A 20,728-nucleotide genomic window follows, 5' to 3' on the forward strand; every position below is an offset into this window, starting at 1 on the left:
GGCAGACTGTGGGTTAGTATCATGCCACCAACCACAGTAACAAGGCTGATTTTAACACTCAGACTACTTATTTTAAGTGTAATATTATGATCAAATTAAATATTTTGCTTTTAGTATTATTCCTATATGTATTGACACACATATGTTTTTTGCACCAACAGATGGCTGTTAAATTTGTAGTTGCTTGTGAGAAGGAAAATGTAAAACATGTTTCAGTTGTCTGTCTTACACTGCATGTGTGTGTGTGCTCCAGTCTTTGTTCCAAGTGGTGTAAATTAGCAGTGTAATCGCTGGCAATGAGGCCAAGAGCCTGGGGAGAGGATTTTGGGATAACCTGTTGATTAAGCACCAGAGGGAATGGTTATCCAGACACAAACACACACGCATACACACATGCAGACTTACTTTGAAGTAATCTCTTTCTTTTTATCTCGCTCTTGCATTTATTTGCATCCGAATGATTCGAGCCTTTGTAGTGCAAACCCGAATCGAGTTTAACCTCACTTTAATGAGCTCTGATCCAGTGCAGTGAACATTTGTGTGAAGTGAACCCTCCAAAAGCGTTTTAGATGGATGGATAGTGACATCAGATACATAAAGAGTTTGTGGACAAGTGAAGAAAAGAAAAAGAGAGAAATCACGTTGCTAGTATGATTCATGTCAGACACAAACATCAGTTAACATTCACCCTCACTGCATTTATAATCACATATTCAGTTAACTGTGATATGGCTCTCTGACCTCTGCAAAGTTCAAATTAGCTGTGTATTTTTCATAAATATCAGTCTGACAGCTCGCGCCTCCAAACCTTCTTGTGCTGCTTTGTCGTCTGATAATGATTATAAAGACTGAAATGTCTCCCGGAGTCTCTGCGTGCACATCTGTTTCACACATTTGAACGCTGTGAGTGATTCAGGACAAATTCATGTTAAGTGTTTATTTTCTCTGCTTTCAAATTATCTTGTCTCTTTGAGAGAGTACAAATGGGAAAGTACCGTAATCTCACGGTATCTTCTGTCTTTACTTGACTGGTCAATAAAAGACCCATATCTAGACTATATCTCCTAGATTTGTAAAACAAGGTTTTTCATGTCAATGCAGTGATTTTCTAAAATCTGAGTGCAGAAATCTGGTATTTTTTTAAGGTTTGACCTTCAAGTGTCCTTAATCTTGACTGTGACTGGTTGTTTGTAATGAGAATTTTCTTTCTTATTTTAAGCTATCACTTGCGGGAATCAGTGGTTCATCTCTGGGAAAAACTGATAGCTAGAGAAGTTTTAATGTAAAGATAAGGGGCTGGAGAGAGGGAGCTGAGGAAATGAAGTATTATTACATTTTCACTCTAACTCGCATTATGTAGACATATAAATCCCATGTTCAGCTGTACAGATAGAATGAGTTGAAGAGGGGTAGAGGAAAGTAAAGAAGGGGGACACTTTTACCCACATGTTCTGTTTGAGGTCCAGGACGTTCAAATTTGCAGAAAACGTATTGCAGTTGTTGATTTATGTTGCAAAATGAAACATTCACGCCACTGTCATTGCCCTAATGCCACTCATTAGCTGATGTTGTATGCCAACCCCCTCCCCACCAGAAACTTCAATAGAGAGAAAAGCTTTTTTCTTTGATTGTTTCAAATAATAACACATTTCACTTTGAAATCAGCACGAGTGCCTTGTTTGAAGCCAATAATAGCGCTGTATTTGACAGGCTGGCATTGTGCGCCAAATTCTATAAATTGCTCAGAAGTGAAGGAGCCCATTTTAATAGCCTTTCAGTGCTGAAATGATTGCATTCATGGTAAATTGCCTTCTACATTGTTTCTCATCTGTACAGGGAAAGAGAGAGAGAGGGAGGGTCTGGGGGTCGGTCATTGTTTGAGGAAAGATGTCTGAAAGGGGTCGTGTTTCAGCACTCTTCCATCTCTCTGGCTCTTACTGCTGCCTCCTTATGATTAAATCATTCCCAAGCTTTCTGACACAGAAACACGCATACACACCCAACACATGCAGCTAGAGGGATTGTGGGATGGAATCCACACTTCATAAAATAAAAGAAAACAAAAGAGGAAGAGTCTGTCTGTCTTGCAGAGCAGGCCGCAGATGACTCTTTGTTCTCAGGGCAGACGGAAAACCAGTTGGCTCTTATTGCAAGCTTCTTCGCTCTTTAATTCCCTCCTGTCCCACTCTCTCACTCTCTCTTTCACTCACTCTCTGATATATGACATCTGTTTATGTGAAATTGGATTTCAGTGAGTCCCGTGTGGCAGCCGGTCATATGTCTCCTGTATTTTTATACAGGGTTGTGCAAAACTCAGAATTTAACAACTGATTCTCTTTCAATTCATGAGTTTTAATTTAGCTGGCCACATGCTCCACGGGATGCTGGATTGGAATTTGAATTGGAATGACAGGTAGTGGAATTGCAATTGTTCATATCAAAGAAACAAAAAGGAAATTTCATTAGTCCAACAAAATGGAAAAGAACAGATGATTTTGTAGGTGTTTTGTTTAACTTTTCTACTAAGCTACTTGTTGTTTGGCTCCATCTTGAAGGCTTAAAAATAAGAGCATTTTGGGAAATTTCTTTTACCATGGTTCAATACAATTTTTCATAATTATTATATTATATTCATATGTTGTATTACATTTATATATTAAATGTCTGTATACATATACAAATGTCTCTAGGTGACATTTAAACGTTAATTATTAATATCATCTCCAAGCTTCAGGAAATAAATGGTGTGCATGATACCATGTTTATAAGCAGATCATATTTAAAATAGTTTTTACAAAATCCAACTAGAAACCAAGAAAACTAGAAAACAAGAACGACAAAGTTAAGGTAAGAGAGATGTGAAATGTGAAAGAATAAAAGCGATAGATAACAAGAGCAAGTCAGCAAGAAGGATGGAACAAGCACAAAGAAAGATGGTCTCTATGGTCTCGTCACAGATAAAACTCTCTGATGCGTAACTGGCAGATGGGCCAACACTAGCACTGTGAACTTTACACTTCACTGTCAGTAAGTGAATTGCTTATTTCCACATGGCAGTTGGACTCCATAGTAGTCTCTCTTTCGCATTTCTGAGTGCAGTTCATATCCCTTGTTTTCTGTATCCTCTGGAGGTTTTCCCCACTTTTAGTCTCACAGTAGCACTGTTCTAAGATCACTTTACAAAAATGACAGAATGATTAGTGCCATCACCATTGCGTATAAAGGGATAGTAAACCCTTTAACAATGAATTTTCCCCACCTGCCAAATGTGTATGACTTTATTTCTTGTACAGAACAAAAAAAGAGATATTCTGAAGAATGCTCATGCTGTTCTTCTCCATACATTGGAAAGTGGATGGGAATGAAGAGCTGTGAAGCTCCCAAAGTCAAGTCAAGTCACCTTTATTTATATAGCCCTTTATACAATACAGATTTTTTTCAAAACGGATTGATAAACAGCTAAATAATAATTCAGTGATTCCAACATAAGTTAATTCTGATCTCTATTCAGTTAAAATCAGTTCATTCTTGATTCAGTTCTGTTTAAAACAGCAAAAATTACTATAAAGCATCATAAAAGTAGACCATACAACTCATTCACTGTATGCCATTGTGTGAGGAACAGGCTGAAGTGTAAGTTGTTATTCGCTGAAAATCTTGTTTGATAGCCATGGCCACCATTCACTTTCATTAAATGGAAACTCATTTGTATCTCACAGCCAGAAGAACATCATATAGATTTAAAAAATACATGAAGTGGATGACAAGGTTTCCAAAAACTGTTCTTAGAGAGTTTGGTGAAAGTGCACATCCTGAGACTCATAAAGTCATTTATTCCACCCATAATATATTAGGTTATTTCCCTAATAGGCTTTTCCCCTTTTATGTTACTGTTTAATGCAAATGATGCAATATCACCAAAATGTTATATTCATCAAGCCAGCCCAGGTCTTCCCAGAGGGGAAATAGGCAGTTTTTGCTGTTTTTGGTCAGTATGGATATGTGTGCCTACCTGTGTGTCCAGGGTAGTGCTTCGACCAACAGACCAGGGCCTCTTCTGCGCTTGTCAATAGAGGTAATATTTGCCGATTGATTTTGTCACTGCATCACAGGATGAGGTATCCCTGATTGGATTCTGTTTTATTTGTGAGAGTGTGAGCATCATATGTCACATTTAAGAGCTCTGTAACAAGCAATCCTGCCAGCCACAATAGATTCTGAAAGGAATTTACCACACCTACTCAATTCTGTGGTCCGGATTACTTGACTGGTCTATTGTCTGGGTCGCTTTCAAGGCAATAGGTCTTTAATTACAGCAGGAAACCTGTTTTGTATCATTGGATATGGTTTTATAGACTATTGTTTGGCTGTTCTACAAATGGCAACGCTGATAAGATAAACAAGCTTTTTTGTGTTTACACCTACTAACCAAAGAATGCTTTTAACATGGAGTAGAAAAACCCAAGAAAGCTTGTGTGGCACAGTTTCCATCTATCAACCATCAATCATCTTTGGTTCTATATTAAGACTTCCCTTCAAACATTCAGTGGGTCTGATGGGGTTTTGGTTTATTTGTTAGTTAATAGCCTCTCTAAACCCACATCATGCAAATAAGTAATCATTTACAAGGTTTCTGTACATGTGAGCTGCTCTTAGCAAAGTTAGTACCACAAAGAGTTAAAAAAAACTCCCAGAATGCATTTCAAAATAAAAAGGTCCAAAAATGGTCATGTCTTTTGGGATGTAAACATCTGAGATTTATCTTTGTATTGCTCAAAGAATCTGTTATCGTTTAAGACATTCTTCCATGTTGAACACTGTCAGTTCCCTCAATATGCTGATGCTGTGCTTTCCAGGAGAGGTCTTGCATCACATCTCTGCCGTCCTTTGTCTGATATCTCTCCTGGTGGTTTTAAGCAGAGAGTTCTCTTGGAAACCTAATTTTATATGTTCATGAGATCACAGTGGAATCACGATGAGGTAATGTCTGTCAGCCATTGGTGATAGATGACGGCATCATCTATCTTCCCAACCCTATAAGTCATTGCATCTCAGTTGCATTTTTATCAAATTGCTAAACATTATAGATTCCATCATTGTCATTTTATAATATTCATTAGAGATGCGTAGATCTACTGACCAAGGACCAGAATCAGCCGCTTTTCTGCATGATCGGTCTGGACTGGCTGGTCAGTCTCACGTCTTGCCGGTGTTACAGAATTCGGTGTAACACCGGTTCCGAGCCGGTCTGTTGTGATGTAACAGCTACGCTCACATCCACATGTAAACATGTCGTTGGCGTGGAAGTTCTTCACTGTGAGTGAAGAAGACATAAAGTTCACAGTTTGTAACACATTTGAATGAATGACTATGAATGAATGAATTTCTTAGGCTACTCATTTAAACAGTCCTTTGCTGCTAGCGACTGGTGTTTTGGTTTCATATTTAAAAGTATCGATAAATTTCTTATTTGTGTGTTAAAAAAAGTAAAACATTAATCTTATAACCATACGTATGCTTTTGTAATTCATCTTAATTATAATAATTTTCATAATATTCATCTTCATAACAAATTGTTTATATTATTTAATTTGTTTGTATATAATCATTTCCTCATCTCTTTGCTTTCTTTCTCTTCACTCTACAAGAACAAACTCTGATCTGCAAAAGTTCCTATAATGAGAACCAGGCAGTGAAAGATCTCCCTCCCACACTAGCCTGTGCTTAGACCAGCTATTGCTCATCACTTCTCAAGAGATCTATAGGAATAAAAATACAAATAAATAAATAAAAACCCTGGTATTCTTGCTTACAAAAACAAAACCTAGTCAAGCCAGCCTGCCTAAACGTAGTCAAACTGGCTTTACCTGGTTTAACTGATTGGCTAATTGGCCTCATGGCTTCTTAACCCCTCTAAAAATCCTTTAAAACCAAGTATTATAAAAATAAAACATCTGGTTTAAGATGGGTTTTTTTCTTTCTTCAAATTAATAAATTGCATATTTTTGGAGGTCCACCTTATTTTTCGACGTGGAAGTAAGCTGTTTTCTGCGAATGTGCATTTCATTAGCTGCTGTAGGGAAATAACAAGAAGAAAAACAAAGTGCAGTAAACATTGTATTATATGCAAATAGTGTTGGAGTGTCTTACTATCCAGTCCAAATAGTCCAAAAAGGTCCTGTCGTCAATGACTTTTCCTTCTCGCTCTCAGATTTAATTACGCATTTCTTAATGCCTTTTTATTCATGGAGCTCTCTCATGCTCTGTCTTTGCCCTCTTCAGAATATTTTGAGGTTTTCCGCACCCTGTGCTTAGTCAAAGATGTCTATTATGGGTCACATTATTTTCCCACTTAAACAAGAATAGAGTGCATTTGTTAACTGGCAGGTCAAGCTGTTTCATTCATTAAGTGTGGAAACAGTTCTCTGTCTGTTTTTCTCTCAGATCCCCACAACCCTTCTCTCTTGGATCGTCCCTATGATTGATAACTTCAATTAGTGATGATGTGAGATTTTACGTGTTCACTGGAACACGCAGGGAAAGACTTTCTCTTCCCTTAACTTTACTATTTTAATAGAACAGTCACGATTTTCTCTCAACAGATTTCTTTTCAGGTGTCATTACAGACTCCTTAACTGCATCTTTGATTGAAATACAGGCACTTACAATATATAAAACATATTTTGAGCATAAAAAAACACCAAGTAATCTGTGGAATGCAAATTTGTGTAACTGCAGAAGTCAGAAGACAACAGCTGATTGTTGAGGTGCTCTATCTCACATCATATGACCAACCATACTTAAATTGCACTTAAAAAGCTTCCATTCACAAAGGCATTCAGAGCAGGTTGCCTGGTGCCGAGCTAACATATAATTACATTAAAGAGTCGTGCAAGCAGCCATGGAATTTTTACCACTCTAAGTCTTGGCATAGTCTCCAGCTTAAGAGATAATGTCAGACTAGAATGCTGCTTACAGGGTCGTATTATGTGCCTATGTACTGTGGAAAAAGCAAGCATGATGGGGTGCGAAAAATTGGGTTTATGGGAATGTTTCTCCCAAGAATGTCAGTTCATCCTTGGTGAGCCACTAGACTCGATGTGATTTAATGTTACTTAAATTATATTTATAATATATTACTCTTCAAAAGACTGGAGTCGGAAATTGAAAGAGATTGAAAGTAACCTTTTATGCTTGCCAAGGCTGCATTTATTTGATCAAAAATACAGTAAAAACTTTGATAATGTGAAATACTATTACGATAATAATAATCATTTTTAAATGAAATGTTCATTCCTCTGGCGGTAAGGCCGAATTTTCAACAGTTATTACTCCATTATTCTATACTATAATACCTATAACCTATAATCACTAACCTTACTATAGATAGATAGATAGATAGATAGATAGATAGATAGATAGATAGATAGATAGACAGACAGACAGACAGACAGACAGACAGACAGACAGACAGAGACAGATAGATAGATAGATTTTTTTAGCAATATTTGGGAGATATTGCTGGTGACATTACTTGGTACAGAATGGAGAGCTTCGTAGGTTGTGTGTAGGACATTGAATAATGCATTACACTTTTGGTCTTTTTTTTTAAGAATTTTTTTTTACCTTTTTTCAGCTGAGAGGTGATTTTAATCAGCTGGACTGCTGAGCCGTGATTGGCAGAGAGATTGATGACTCATGATGGGGAGACAGTGGGAGAGAGTTTAGTGGGTGGAGGGTGCTGGGAAGCAATTTTAGTCTGAGGAAGCAGACTTGCCACCTCTCAGCAATGCATGTATTCGTTTTAGCTTCTTTCTCTCTGTATGTCTTCACTGCTTGCTCCACCATTTGATCGGCTCTTGTTTTTAATGGCTTTGCCACAGATTGTGGAGGGAATGAGTGAATTCGCTTTCTGGCATAACGATTAGCTCCAAACATTTGTCTTTCACTTGCTTATCCCATTTGGCCTGCTCTCTGCACTCAAATGTGCATATTTTCAAATTAAGGAAAGGCTGAGAGGTTTTACTGAGGCCTGCTATTCAGAAGTGATTATTCCATGAAGGTGTAACGACTTTTAAACTCTCCTCAGAAACCGAGTGCCAAAGAGAAGTGGTAAGTACATTTTACACACTGTTAGGATTTTGGTTTTGTGTGTTCCATATGCTGTCATACATCACCTGTCATTCTTGTGCTGAATTTTAAAGTTTTTGTGCTGCTTGCTTTTCATCTTTCTTTGGTGAGAATGTCTTTGTTTTATGGCTGTATTGTGAGCAAATGTGTCTTGACTGCAATCCATATGATTAACAGACCAGGCTAAATGCTAAGAGCTAAAGAAATCCACAACCTCTTGTCATCTCAGCTGTTGAGATTTAAGCAGACTGACAGCACACAAATCTTAAAGTATCTCACAGCTGTGCGACATGCCTCTTGCTTTATTTTTAACCTCTGCTGTTGTTTTATTGGTCTACAGTGCTAGTGGGGCAGGCCAGCTTATAGTCCAGAGCTGCATAGTATAGGAATTTATGCCGCTACATACATATTTATGAACTTTGCCTCTGTTGCAAGATCCTTGAAGTTTGGGGTCACTGTCCTTGTTGCCTGTAATTCTGCGTTCTGAGACAGGAAATAGGCAGTATATTTTGTTATTGTCTAGTGTTGAGACAGCTTATCTCTGTTGTGCATCTGGATAGGACTGTAAATCATGATGATGCACTTCACGAGTACTTGCTGTTGTCATTGTTTATGGCACTCATGTGTGAAGGCTCGTGGCACCGGCATGCATCAGAGACAGATTTAAAGTGCCACCCTGTGATATCCTGCACACGCCCAGAGGGGGTTTTCCTGTCACGTGCTCTGTAGTCAACTAGCATTTGACCTTTAAGTGTGCATGATAAATAAAATGAAAAAAGACAACCAAGTTCATTTTACAAGTTCATATATTTTTATTTTTACTTTTATTTTTTAATACATGCAAGTGTATCTTAAAGGGATACTACACCCCAAAATGAACATTTTGTCATTAATCACCTCCATGTCGTTCTAAACCCATAAAAGCTTCATTCGCCTTCAGAACACAATTTAAGATATTTTGGATGAAAACCGGGAGGCTTGTGACTGTCCCATAGACTGCTAAGTTACACTGTCAAAGTCCAGAAAAGTATGAAGGAAATCGTCAGAGAAATCCATCTGCCATCAGTGGTTCAACCGTAACTTTATGAAGCGATGAGAAAACTTTTTTGTACATGAAGAAAAAAAAAATAATGACTTTATTCAACAGTCGGTCTCCTCTGTGTCTCTCCCCATCACCATAGCACCATTTTGGAGATTATGAGCTGAACGCAATCAGTGTATGATCTTCTGTGTCAGCCGTGCTGCACAGATGCGCTGTTTTTGTTCAAATCAAAGCATAAATACACATGAGAGCAATATGCAGTTTGCGTTCAGTGGATATTCTCCAAAATGACACAGAGGAGACAAATTATTGAAAAAAGTCATTGTTTTTGTTTTTCTTCATGTACAAAAAGTATTGTCGTCACTTCATAATGATGGCAGATGGACTTCTCTGAAGATGTCTTTCTTATTTATTTGGACGTTAACAGTGTATTTTACAGTTTCAAGCCTCCCGGTTTTCATCCAAAATATCTTACATTGTGTTCCGAAGACGAACAAAGCTTTTTTGGGTTAGGAACGACATGGGGCTAAGTGATTAATGACAACATTTTCATTTTAGGGTGGAGTAACCTTTTAAATGAATTATTTTGAAATGAAGTTTAACAAATATTTTTGCAAATAAGCATATTTTACCTGAAATATCATGAATAATGTATTTGTAAATATATATTTTTTGGGAGTCGCGTCGCAAAGTTTTTCAACTTTGCCTTGTCATAAAAAGGTCGAATTATTCAATATTTTTAAAGACTGCTTTACTTTGACACACAGTCATGAAGGTCGGAGTGGTCTTCTCTGTGAGCATTTTGCATTCAGTACACAAAATTCCTGTCTTATTTCTCTGCTGTCTGTTGTACTTTATCTTTTATTTCTCTCTGGCTCTTTCCATCTTTGACCTTGGCATCCTTTGTGGTACTAACAGGATAGAGAGCACGCTGTGGACTGAGGATAAATACAGAGACAGTAGCCAGTAAATGAAGAGTCTAGCCGTACTTAGAGAACAGTGATTATGAGGTGAATGTGTAGATAGGAGAAGGCATGTTGAGAGGTGACAAGGACACAAAACTCTCAGTCTACCTTCATGCACACTGCAGGCTGTGAATGTGGCCATTGATTTTTTTTTGGGGTGGGGTGGGTTGTTGCCTCCTAAGCACAATCTTACCTCTCTCCTGCTGCTTGCTCTATTTCTTGCTCTCACAGTCACAGCCAATCAAAGCTCAGCGTGCAGGGCTCCAGGAGATCTGAGTTGATCACCCAGACGGCATTTGGTCATGGACCAGTGATTCATAATGGCCCTATTTAATACCCCATATGTAAACACAAAGTATATTAAAGCATCAATAAACTAAAGGTCATAAGTCCGGCGCAATTAAATGGGCCATATAACATTTTTTTTATTATTATTATTTTTTATTATTATTATTTTTTATTTTACATGACTAAATTTTTTTTCTACTGCTAAAGTTCATTTTTTTCATGACCATTTTCTAACCTCTCTTTGACCCTTGATTTCAAACAAGCTGTTGCTGCTGTGTCTTTAAATTTATTTTAAATGCTAGAAATTTGTAGAATTGCAAGTATGATGGATTTTGCACATGCCCCATTCTTCAATAACAGCCTGTTTGCACCTATGTGTTTTGTTTTTCTGAATATTCTGGGATTGTTAGATATGCAGAATGGAAGGTAGTACACTCCCAGAACAATGTTTGATGCACAGTCATACATTTTCAATTTTAGTTTGTCAGTAATTGGTGTTTGGAAATAACATTATCTGTCATGCTTAATCCTTATGGATGGGCCAAGTGTCTAAACAGCAAACAGGTGTTGATGTGTAAAGCTGGGCAGTCATATGATAATGTTGTAGGTGTGCAATATTGACAAAAAAAATATACTTCAGTTTCTGGGATATTGTTGATAATGATAATTAGACAGTTTTTTCCTGAGTGTGTTTTCCTGTCCTGAACAGATGATTCACAAAACCTTTCATATTCTTCATATTGTGTGCAGTGGTTCCTTCACAGCAGTGACAGATATAAACATTTTCATTAAGGGTGATATTTGCTACCTTACAGATTTCCTGGGGCATTTTTACCATTGTAAGAGCAATTTTGTTTGGCTAAACACACAATATTAGCAGTATTGTGTCTAAAAATGTAATTCAAAATATTAACATTTTTGTTTATTAATCTGATGTATTCAGGGAAAAAAGCACACTTGTTTGTGTAATGCTGAATTCTGTTCAGCATTTTATTAGGCTACATCACGCAAAACACATTGTTTGAGTGACCGACTCGATGACGCCATCATTAAATCCACAGGAAAATCAAATAGTTGCTGGTCTTTTTTCAATATCTGATTTTCGCTACATGATTATCCTGCCCAAAAGATAGCAATAATATAGCAATATCTAGAAATAAATAATAATAAATAATGCTATCAAACTCATGCTTAATTTTATTTTATGTTCTCTCTTTTTTTGGCAAATGAATCAAACTCTACATATGAGTAAAGGGAGGCGAATCCAAAAAAACTCCCACACTGGAACTTACTTTTTTAGAGTACTTATGCCTGTCATCTCATCTGACATGATTTTGTGCGGTAGTAGTAGCTTCATGCTGTGTCGTCTTCTTTTAATTTCTGTTTTATGATGGATGTTGAGCTGATTTTCTTGTGTGAAATCCAATCATTTAAATAGGAATCTTTCACAAAGAATGTAAGATTTCCAGAAAACATATTTCAGATTGCACTCAAGTTGGTCAAGGGAATTTGCTATGTTGACCAACGGAAAACTGCTTGGTTTGAAAGCTATGCCTCATTTAGGCTATAGCTATGGACGATAAACCTCATCTTAACTGCACCATAACACTTTTATTTCAGATTAGTGGCCATTATCATATTTTGACCCCTACAAGTACAAAAAGCCATGTACATGTGAAAAATCCAATGCATGTTAAGCAAATATAATGTGCTTTTACTGCAGTAAATGTTTGTCTTCCATCCCTCTGCATTCACTGTAATGCTTGATTCTGTAGCATAAATCCATGTCTTTGTTAATTGCAGCTAAATTTATACTGAAAAAGATTGCTCATCATTTTTTTCTTTTCAGTGACATAAAGCATGACGTGTTTCCGTGGGAAGACAGTGGTGTTTTATAAAATAAACACATTTGATTCACAGCTCCTTTCATTGTTTAGGTGTCAACGATATCAGATTGCGGTATGTTGCGACACTTACTCCCCCCCCACCCCCCCACCCCACCCCACCTTCCCCCATCCTGTAAGACAGAGGCAGGGAGCCAAACAAACCAGACTGCTATTCTGAGGAGCTGTCAGTCAAACACAGGTGCTTCTGTCCATCGTCTGAAGGAGTGAGAAAAAGATAAATGCCAGAGAGACAGATTGGGTGATCGTTAACTTCACTAAGATTAAATGGTAGAATAATGAAAGGTGATGACAGTAAAAAAGACCAATAGAGAGAATGAAAAGGGACAGGTTTCTTCTTTGATTTTTTCAACCATCCATAATCCCTTTTGGTCAAATCATTTGGTTGCCAGTCTCTGGTTCACTGATCATCTTTGTTCTACATTCTAGCTTTCCAAACTGCTGTACTTAAAATACACACACAGACAAGCATGCAACAAATTAACGACTAGTTGCCATGAAGCTCTAATCTTCCTTAAAGACAGATCGTGCATGCTATTATATATCCATTAGAATCAATCTGAACATAGACAAGAAAGAATGCACTTTTCCCAAGCAATTAGTCTTCAAAGTGGAGCTGCATGTGTCACCAAACAAGGAAAGGGCTTTTAGAAAGGCTTGGTCGCCTGCTTTGCGGATTCTTGAACCATAAGGAGCTCTTTTTGGGTTTAACTAGCTTGATTCTGAGCTGTTTGATTAATTTAATGGTGTCATGCTAAGCTGAGTTATAGGATTAACTGGGTTAATGTGCTTTTACTGTAGTCTCTTATTGGCTCATAGTCTTTGATGTTTAAAAAGAGACAGAATATCAGGGGTTTTTGTGGAGTAGGGATGAGAATTATAAGGAATTTAACAATTCTGGTTCCAATTCTGATGGTTCTTGAAGTATTTCCTATCAGAATTATTATTATTATTTTATTGAATTGACATTTATTACAACAAGACTTTTATTTATAAAGTTATTTTGTCATCCAGTTAAGCTTTGAAGAGTGCATCCAAAAAAAAAAAAATCATCATTTGTGTTCCACAGAAGAAAGAAAATACATACATGTTGGAACACACAACAGTAGTTGATAGCAGAATTTTTATTTTTGGGTTAAAAAGGATAAAAGCAGTTAAAATGGTTCAATTTGGCCTGACAAAATAATGCGCTGTGAAGAACCACTCTGACTGATTCAGTAAGACTCATTAGAACGATTTAAACCAATTCATCTGATTAATTAAAAAAGAACAGACTCATAAGAGTCATTTTTTTGTTAATAAGACTACACTGAATGCACCGATGCTAGAGTGCAGATGTTCAAAATCCACATACCGGCAAGAAGATCATTCGGTTCCAGTATCTTTTAAAAATAGTTCTCAACCCTGTTGCTGACACACACCCACAAACACATGCACATGTCTTGGCAGACCATTTGGTAGAGTTTTCGCCTATGGAAACTTTGAGGGCTGCTCCAGATAGAGCATGTATGGTTAAACCAAGGACTCTTGCAACCATTGTGGTCGTAATCACTTTGCATGGAGCCGTCTGTGATTATTGATGACACACACTAATTGGGATCATAGATCATCTCCCAGACACTGACATGACCACTAAAGTCAAACACTAGGGAGCCAAAGGTCGTGTGTTAATGCCAAGTGTCATATGTCATGTGTCAAGTTAAAGTGAGGCAGCCCCTAGGCATGTCTAATATCTGCTGTGTATGTGCATGTGCGGGGCTGATTTGCCAGATATGCACATAAAATATCACTATATCCTGGAACAGACATGATTTCATTCACAATAACTGAATTATATAGGAGTATCAGCTCTCTCTAAGACCTGCAATCTTCTCTTTCTTGTGGATACTTTGTGAAATTACCCTCTTGGTTGGAAAATGGTGTGTTTGCAGCATTTGTGATGGTAATGTTCATAGCTGCTGGCAAGTCTGAATGTCTGTGGCATGTGAGACTAGTGAACCGTGAGAGGGTGAGTGGAAAAGACAAGGCTGGATGACAAACTTAAGCTTTAATGGGGGAAAACTTGTGTCCTGAATATTGTGTGTTTAATACTTGCAATGATTTTTATTGAAAAAAAAAAATTAGTACAATGTTACTGGTGACATTGAATTGAATTGAGTCATGTGCCCTCACTGTGTGTGAGATTTTGAAAAGATTCATTTTTCCAGGAATACTTCGGCATGATTAGAAAACTATGACTCAGTAAATGGCTTGTGAATATGTGCATATCTATAGACAGTGTACATTTTTATGATGAAATAACCCACATACAAATATTAATCGTAGATCTGGTTTTGTTTTATATACACATAAACCTGATCTCTTTATGTGCACACAAAATAAATATGGACTAAAAAACCTTTTTTATTTTTTCCTTTATCTATAATATTATAATTTGTTTTTAAATAAAATGTCACCAGAATGTATAGACTTTTTAAACCTTTACTGTTTAAACTGTGGGCTTTTTTAAAAGTCCCATATATAGTGCTCACAAGGGCTGTATTTATTTGATCAAAATTACTGTATGTGTACAGCAAAGACATCAGACAGATGCTGCCAGACACGGCCTATGACAGTCTAATTCATGAATTAATGGAGTCCATTCATAATACCATTCCAGTGAAGACTGTCATATGCAGAAATGATGATCATCACCCTTGGTTCACTAAAGGGATCCTCAATTCTATCAAACGTAAAAATAAACTTTATAAGGTTTACAGGAAAAATCCCAATGATGAAAATAAAAGTAAATATTCTAAGTTTAGAAATAAACTCACTCATATTATGAGGAAGAGTAAACAAATTTACTATACCGAACATATAAATGCAGCCCAGGGTGACTCCAAAAGGACCTGGACTGTGTTGAATAAAGTTCTAAACAGGGGCCAGAAGTCAGCTGTGCTACCCGAATGCTCAAATGACAATTCACTTTCATTAGCTGATAGTTTTAATGATTATTTTGTCTCCTTGGGTGAAGATCTCGCAAAAAAAATTAGACCTCCCAACGGATCTTCTTTTAGACACTATCTCAATGGAAATTATAAACAATCTTTTTTTATGAAACCTACTGATAAAACTGAAATTCATAAAATTATTACAAATTTAAAGAGCTCTCGTACAGGAGGGGTTGATGGAATATGTAGTAAAATTATGATAGCTGTTGCAGATATAATAGCACAACCACTTACACACTGCATTAACCTATCACTTCTGTACGGTGTAGTGCCAAGTATGACAAAAATTGCCAGAATTACGACAATTTACAAATCAGGTGACAAAAATAATATGGGCAACTACCGTCCAATTTCTATTTTGCCATCTCTGTCTAAGGTATTAGAGAGAGTGGTACACAGTAGGTTAAGTCATTATTTGGATAAGCTTAATATTTTAGTGAGATCACAGTATGGTTTCAGGAAAGAGAGCTCTACCTTTATGGCTGTTTTAGACCTCATCGAAAAAATCAATGATTCTTTAGATCAGGGTGATTGTGGAGTTGGTGTTTTCCTTGACCTATCCAAAGTATTTGACACTATTGATTTTAATATACTCTTAGAGAAATTACATCACTATGGCGTTAGAGGAGTAGCACTTGATTGGTTTAAAAGTTACCTATATGGTCGTAAACAATATGTGATGATTAATAACCATATATCTCAAAATAAAGAAATCAAATATGGGGTTCCCCAAGGCTCAATATTAGGTCCATTACTATTCAACATATATATAAATGACTTTGTGAATTCCTCCCAAGTATTTCAAAAGGTGATGTTTGCAGACGACACCAATTTGTTCTTGTCACATAAAAATTCAGGTGACTTACAAATTCTTTTAAGTGAAGAACTACAAAAAATTGCTGTCTGGTTCAAGTGCAACAAATTATCTCTTAATATTAAAAAAAACAAATTATATAGTGTTCCAATCAAACATAAGAGCATCAGCCACAAAACACCTTTGCCTCAAAGTAAATGATGAGGAGATACTACCAGTTACCTCCACAAAGTTTTTGGGGGTTTACATTGATAAATGTCTAAATTTTAAATGCCACATTGATCACTTGATGCAGAAGCTCTCAAAATATGTTGGTCTATTTTTTAGAATACGGCACTATCTTACATTACCTGCTCTTCTCACCCTGTACAAAACTCTGTTTGAACCTCACATTAGTTATTGTAATGTAATTTGGTGTAATATACCCGAGTCACTTAAATAAATTAATAAGTCTACAAAAGAAGATAATACGAGCCATGTCGTGGTCTTAGTACAATACTCCCACAAGACCGTTCTTTCACTGTTATGGTCTACTCCGGCTTACTGAGTTGAATATATACCACTATGCGTGCATTATGCACCAAGTGGTTAATGTGACAAATAGCAATCTCAGCTCATTCCAATTAGTAGTCCGCTTCACGCTCATGCTACTAGGAATAAAAACCTGATCACTGGTAAAAATAGAAGACTTAAAAGTGCAAGTTTGAGCATTACAAGTAGAGGTCCAAAGATTTGGAATGAGTTAGATGACAAGCTTAAGGTGCTGAATTCTGTATCCATCTTTAAGAAATTATTAAAAAAGGAACTTTTACGATTGTATCTACACCCTATTCAGTAGCCTACCTAGATCATAGTAGATTCTATGCAAAAGCATTGTCCTGATTTCCTTTTTTGTGTCTTATGTTGTATTGTGTATTTTGTTATGATTCCATTGTTGTGTGATTGGTGTTAAATTTGTTTGGGTTTTTTTTTTTTTTTTTTTTGTGTGTTTTTTCTTTTTGTTCAGCTTACTTATTTGTTTTTAATGTATAACTGGTATGTCAATATGTCCTCAGGCTCCCTATTATAAGCTTGGATAGCTTCTTTGGGAGACCTGATTCACACATGAATATATGTGCTATCTGAATTATGCCATTTGTTCTGATATTATGTGTGGGTGAACTAATAAATACAAATACAAATAAATACAAATACAGAGGCATATTTATACAAAAGTGTACTTTACTCACCCCAAAAAATCACATTCTTTATTCTTAAACGCACAGTATGGAATTTTTGGCCACCAGGGGTCATCAATCAAAATAATAACATAAGACGTACTTTGATAACATCGGGAAAGAGCGTAGGCTCATGGGAGTTGTTGTTCATTGGAACACGCGCTCTGTCGCCAGTGTTGCCAGATTGGACGGCTTCCCGCCCAATTGGGCGGTTTTGAATTTGATTGTGCGGGTAAAAATTGTCTTGGGCGGGTGGACAAAATTTGGGCTGGTTTGGGGTCAGTTTGGCGGTTTTCAAAAATATAAATTGTATAGGCTAATTGGCTAACAAACAAGCTCAAGTGTGCATATACTGCATCCGAACAGTCATCACGTTGTTATAAACTGCAGTGCAGAGGTGCTGATGCTGATGTGAACGTCGCGGCCGTACTTTTAGCCAATCACTAGTGATCTACAGACACACGTGATGATTCATGAGCAATAACGGATCTAATTTTAAATGTATGAACTGTATGAGCGACCATAATGCCTAAATATATGTTACATGGTAAAGAGTGGGAGAGTGTTTTAACACTCAAAACGTGAATTACACCTGTTGAGGGAAAGATGACACCAAGACTCTAATATTACTAGAACTCCTAAAATAGAGCACAGTTAAATTATTTAATTTATAGCCCCTATTAGGGCGGTATTGTTTCTCATGTAGACCGCTGTGAAAATATATTTATAATTATATATATTATAACGTTATTATTTATTATTTAGTTTTAAGGAGTTAAAATGGCTCTTAACACCTTTGACTGACATGTTGTATCACATTATTTTGTTAGTTAAAGTTTTGGGCGGTTTTTTGTTGGAGTGGGCGGGTTTTTGTGAGCTTTTGGGCTGGAAATCGTCCATCCAATCTGGCAACACTGTCTGTCGCTCCCCACATTCCTCACTCATTTTAACTGAGGCCGGCGACACACTGGATGCGTGGCGCAAGCGTCTCAGCTGCGTGGCGTGTCAGTTTTTAATTCGGCTCCCATGTTAATAGGTTAGAGCTTGCAGACTGCCTGTGTGAGCCGCTCGTCTCAGGCGCGGCTCAAGGCGCGCGGAAAACGCGTGCTTGCTAGAAATAGAACCGGCCTATTTTTCACGCGACACCAGTGTTGCCAGATTGGAAATGTCCAAGTATCGTACCAGAAGTTCAAAATTATCGTATTTGGAAGAAAATTATCGTACACGAGTCAAAAATGTTATTTATCTAATCTAAACCAACAACATTTTGACACGACCTGCAAATTACCACAATAGATAAGGCGTATTGTTGGACGGAAGCAGTGAGACAAAATACTATCCCATTATTTTCAGTGACTGTCTGCGTCGCAGCGCATATTAAATCATATTAAAATTATTTTTAACACTTGCTTTGTCACGTCCAGTGAAGAAGGAATTTAGCTGTTTCTGCGTGGTGCAGTTAACTCCACATCTGAGCCGCTGTTATCGGAATCCTGCGTGTTGCCAGATGTTGAAGAAGTTCTTGCTGTCTTGGACCGCAACTAGGCTTTAAAGCAGGGCACTCTCCTGCATTCTTAACACACCCTCGGGTGCACACGAACGCATTTAGTGTCTGTAATGAGCCAATTTCGTGTATGAGTAAAGAAGCCCTATAACTGCAACTACCATCATTTAAATTTTCATAAAATTCTGAAATTATCGTACATTACGGGATTTTTTTCATTATTGATCGTACATCGTACAGGGGTAAAAATTATCGTACAAATACGATAATTATCGTACGTCTGGCAACACTGCGCGACACGCACGCGTGTTGGAAGCGTTTCCAGGCAAAATATAATAGGAAAATATGTTTATATGTAATTTTGTACACAAATACATATTAATTCATGACATTTTGATGTTTGAAGTCTATAGGTTGACATAAATTCAGATATAAATGTAATTTAAAAAATAAATAAATAATTATCGATTTTCAAATATTGCACCTGTCAAACATCGTCTATTTTGCCGTCAATACTGTTGACGGTGTCCTTTATCAGTAGGCTTTATATTTATGTTCAACATGAAGTATAGATATTGTTGTCATGAAGACAAGAGCCTGGTCTGTCAGCGGTCTCCCTTCACCTACAGCAGCAGCAGCCTAGTATTTTGACAATCACGTCTTTTCGAACGGAGAGATATATGTTTAATCTGTTTATGTTTGATATATGTTTGATATATAATTATCAGACCCCTAATCAAATCAATATTCCATCTAGCTAGTAGTAATATATGTATAAAACACAATATATGTTAACAAAAGCTACTTTATCCAGCTAGATATAGAACACATGTAGATTTACATTATACTCTACATGAGAGCTAGTCCGTCTGCGTTTTACACAAGACATCATCGTTTCACAAAATATACGGATAGATATAACGTTAGTTAGCTGAATGGATGCATACCTGTTTATTAGAATGCAAACATCTCTCTGTAGTTTCAGCTTGTCACGAAGCTCTCTCTATCTTGGAAATGCAACTCCAATATTTACCCGTGTCTCGTTTCTTCTTTGTCCCAAAACCTTCTCAGGTCATTTATTTCACCCGTACGTTTGCGCTTCACAGAACGTGCAGGCAAAGCATAATCATGATCCATAACTAAGTTATTGATTGAGGTATAAATACGAATATAAACAATATAAATATAAAATATAATAGCTACTACTTTTTCTTCTTCGTCTCGTCTTTGCTTCTGTTCACCTTTGTATTTGGCGGTTCCGCAGGAAGTTAGATAAACTAGAGGGGTCAAAGTTTATATGACGCCATAGACGGGCGACAAAACGGAAATAAAGAAACGTGCCGTGTCTTCTAATTAAACTATAATTTTCTCTGGATTTGAAAGTTCGTGGAAACTTTCGGGATAATGTAAGTACACAACTAAAAAATATATATAACATAGATATAGTGATATCTGCTATTTTTAAAGCAGAAAAATTACATATTGCGCCTTTCAGTTGAATGAATATCAATGTATGAATATCAATATCAGTCCATCAAGATCAAGGCTTAAAAAACATAAAAAACAGTGTTTTATGAAATTCAAAAGTTGCCAGTAGTTTTCTGTAAAGGGTAGGTTTAGGTTTAGGGTGATAGAAAATACAGTTTGTACAGTATAAAAACCATTACGCCTATGGAGAATCCCTGTAAAAACCACAAATGTGAGTGTGTGTGTATAGCCATGAGAAGCCTGTTCTAAATGTATAAAATGCTGATCTTCTGATGTGTCGGGAACAGGTGGTGGACAATCGCTGATCCAGAGTCAGCCTGAAAACTGGTTACTGGTCTGGGGTCACTGTTTGTAAGATTTAGATGGAGAACAGAGTCAGCAAG

The 20,728-nt window shown here is 36.9% G+C and overlaps 1 protein-coding gene across 1 annotated transcript in view; it reads left to right on the top strand.

Moving 5' to 3' along the window:
- The first annotated feature begins 7,812 nt into the window (after positions 1 to 7,812).
- Positions 7,813 to 20,728, top strand: part of LOC132119429 (prickle-like protein 2) — a 63,826-nt gene continuing 50,910 nt past the window's right edge. The window contains exon 1 of the mRNA XM_059529380.1: positions 7,813 to 8,112. The gene's annotated coding sequence lies outside the window, so the exon portion shown is untranslated. The remainder of the gene's footprint in view (positions 8,113 to 20,728) is intronic.

This window comes from Carassius carassius, chromosome 38, assembly GCF_963082965.1.
Source record: "Carassius carassius chromosome 38, fCarCar2.1, whole genome shotgun sequence".
NCBI lineage: Eukaryota > Metazoa > Chordata > Actinopteri > Cypriniformes > Cyprinidae > Carassius > Carassius carassius.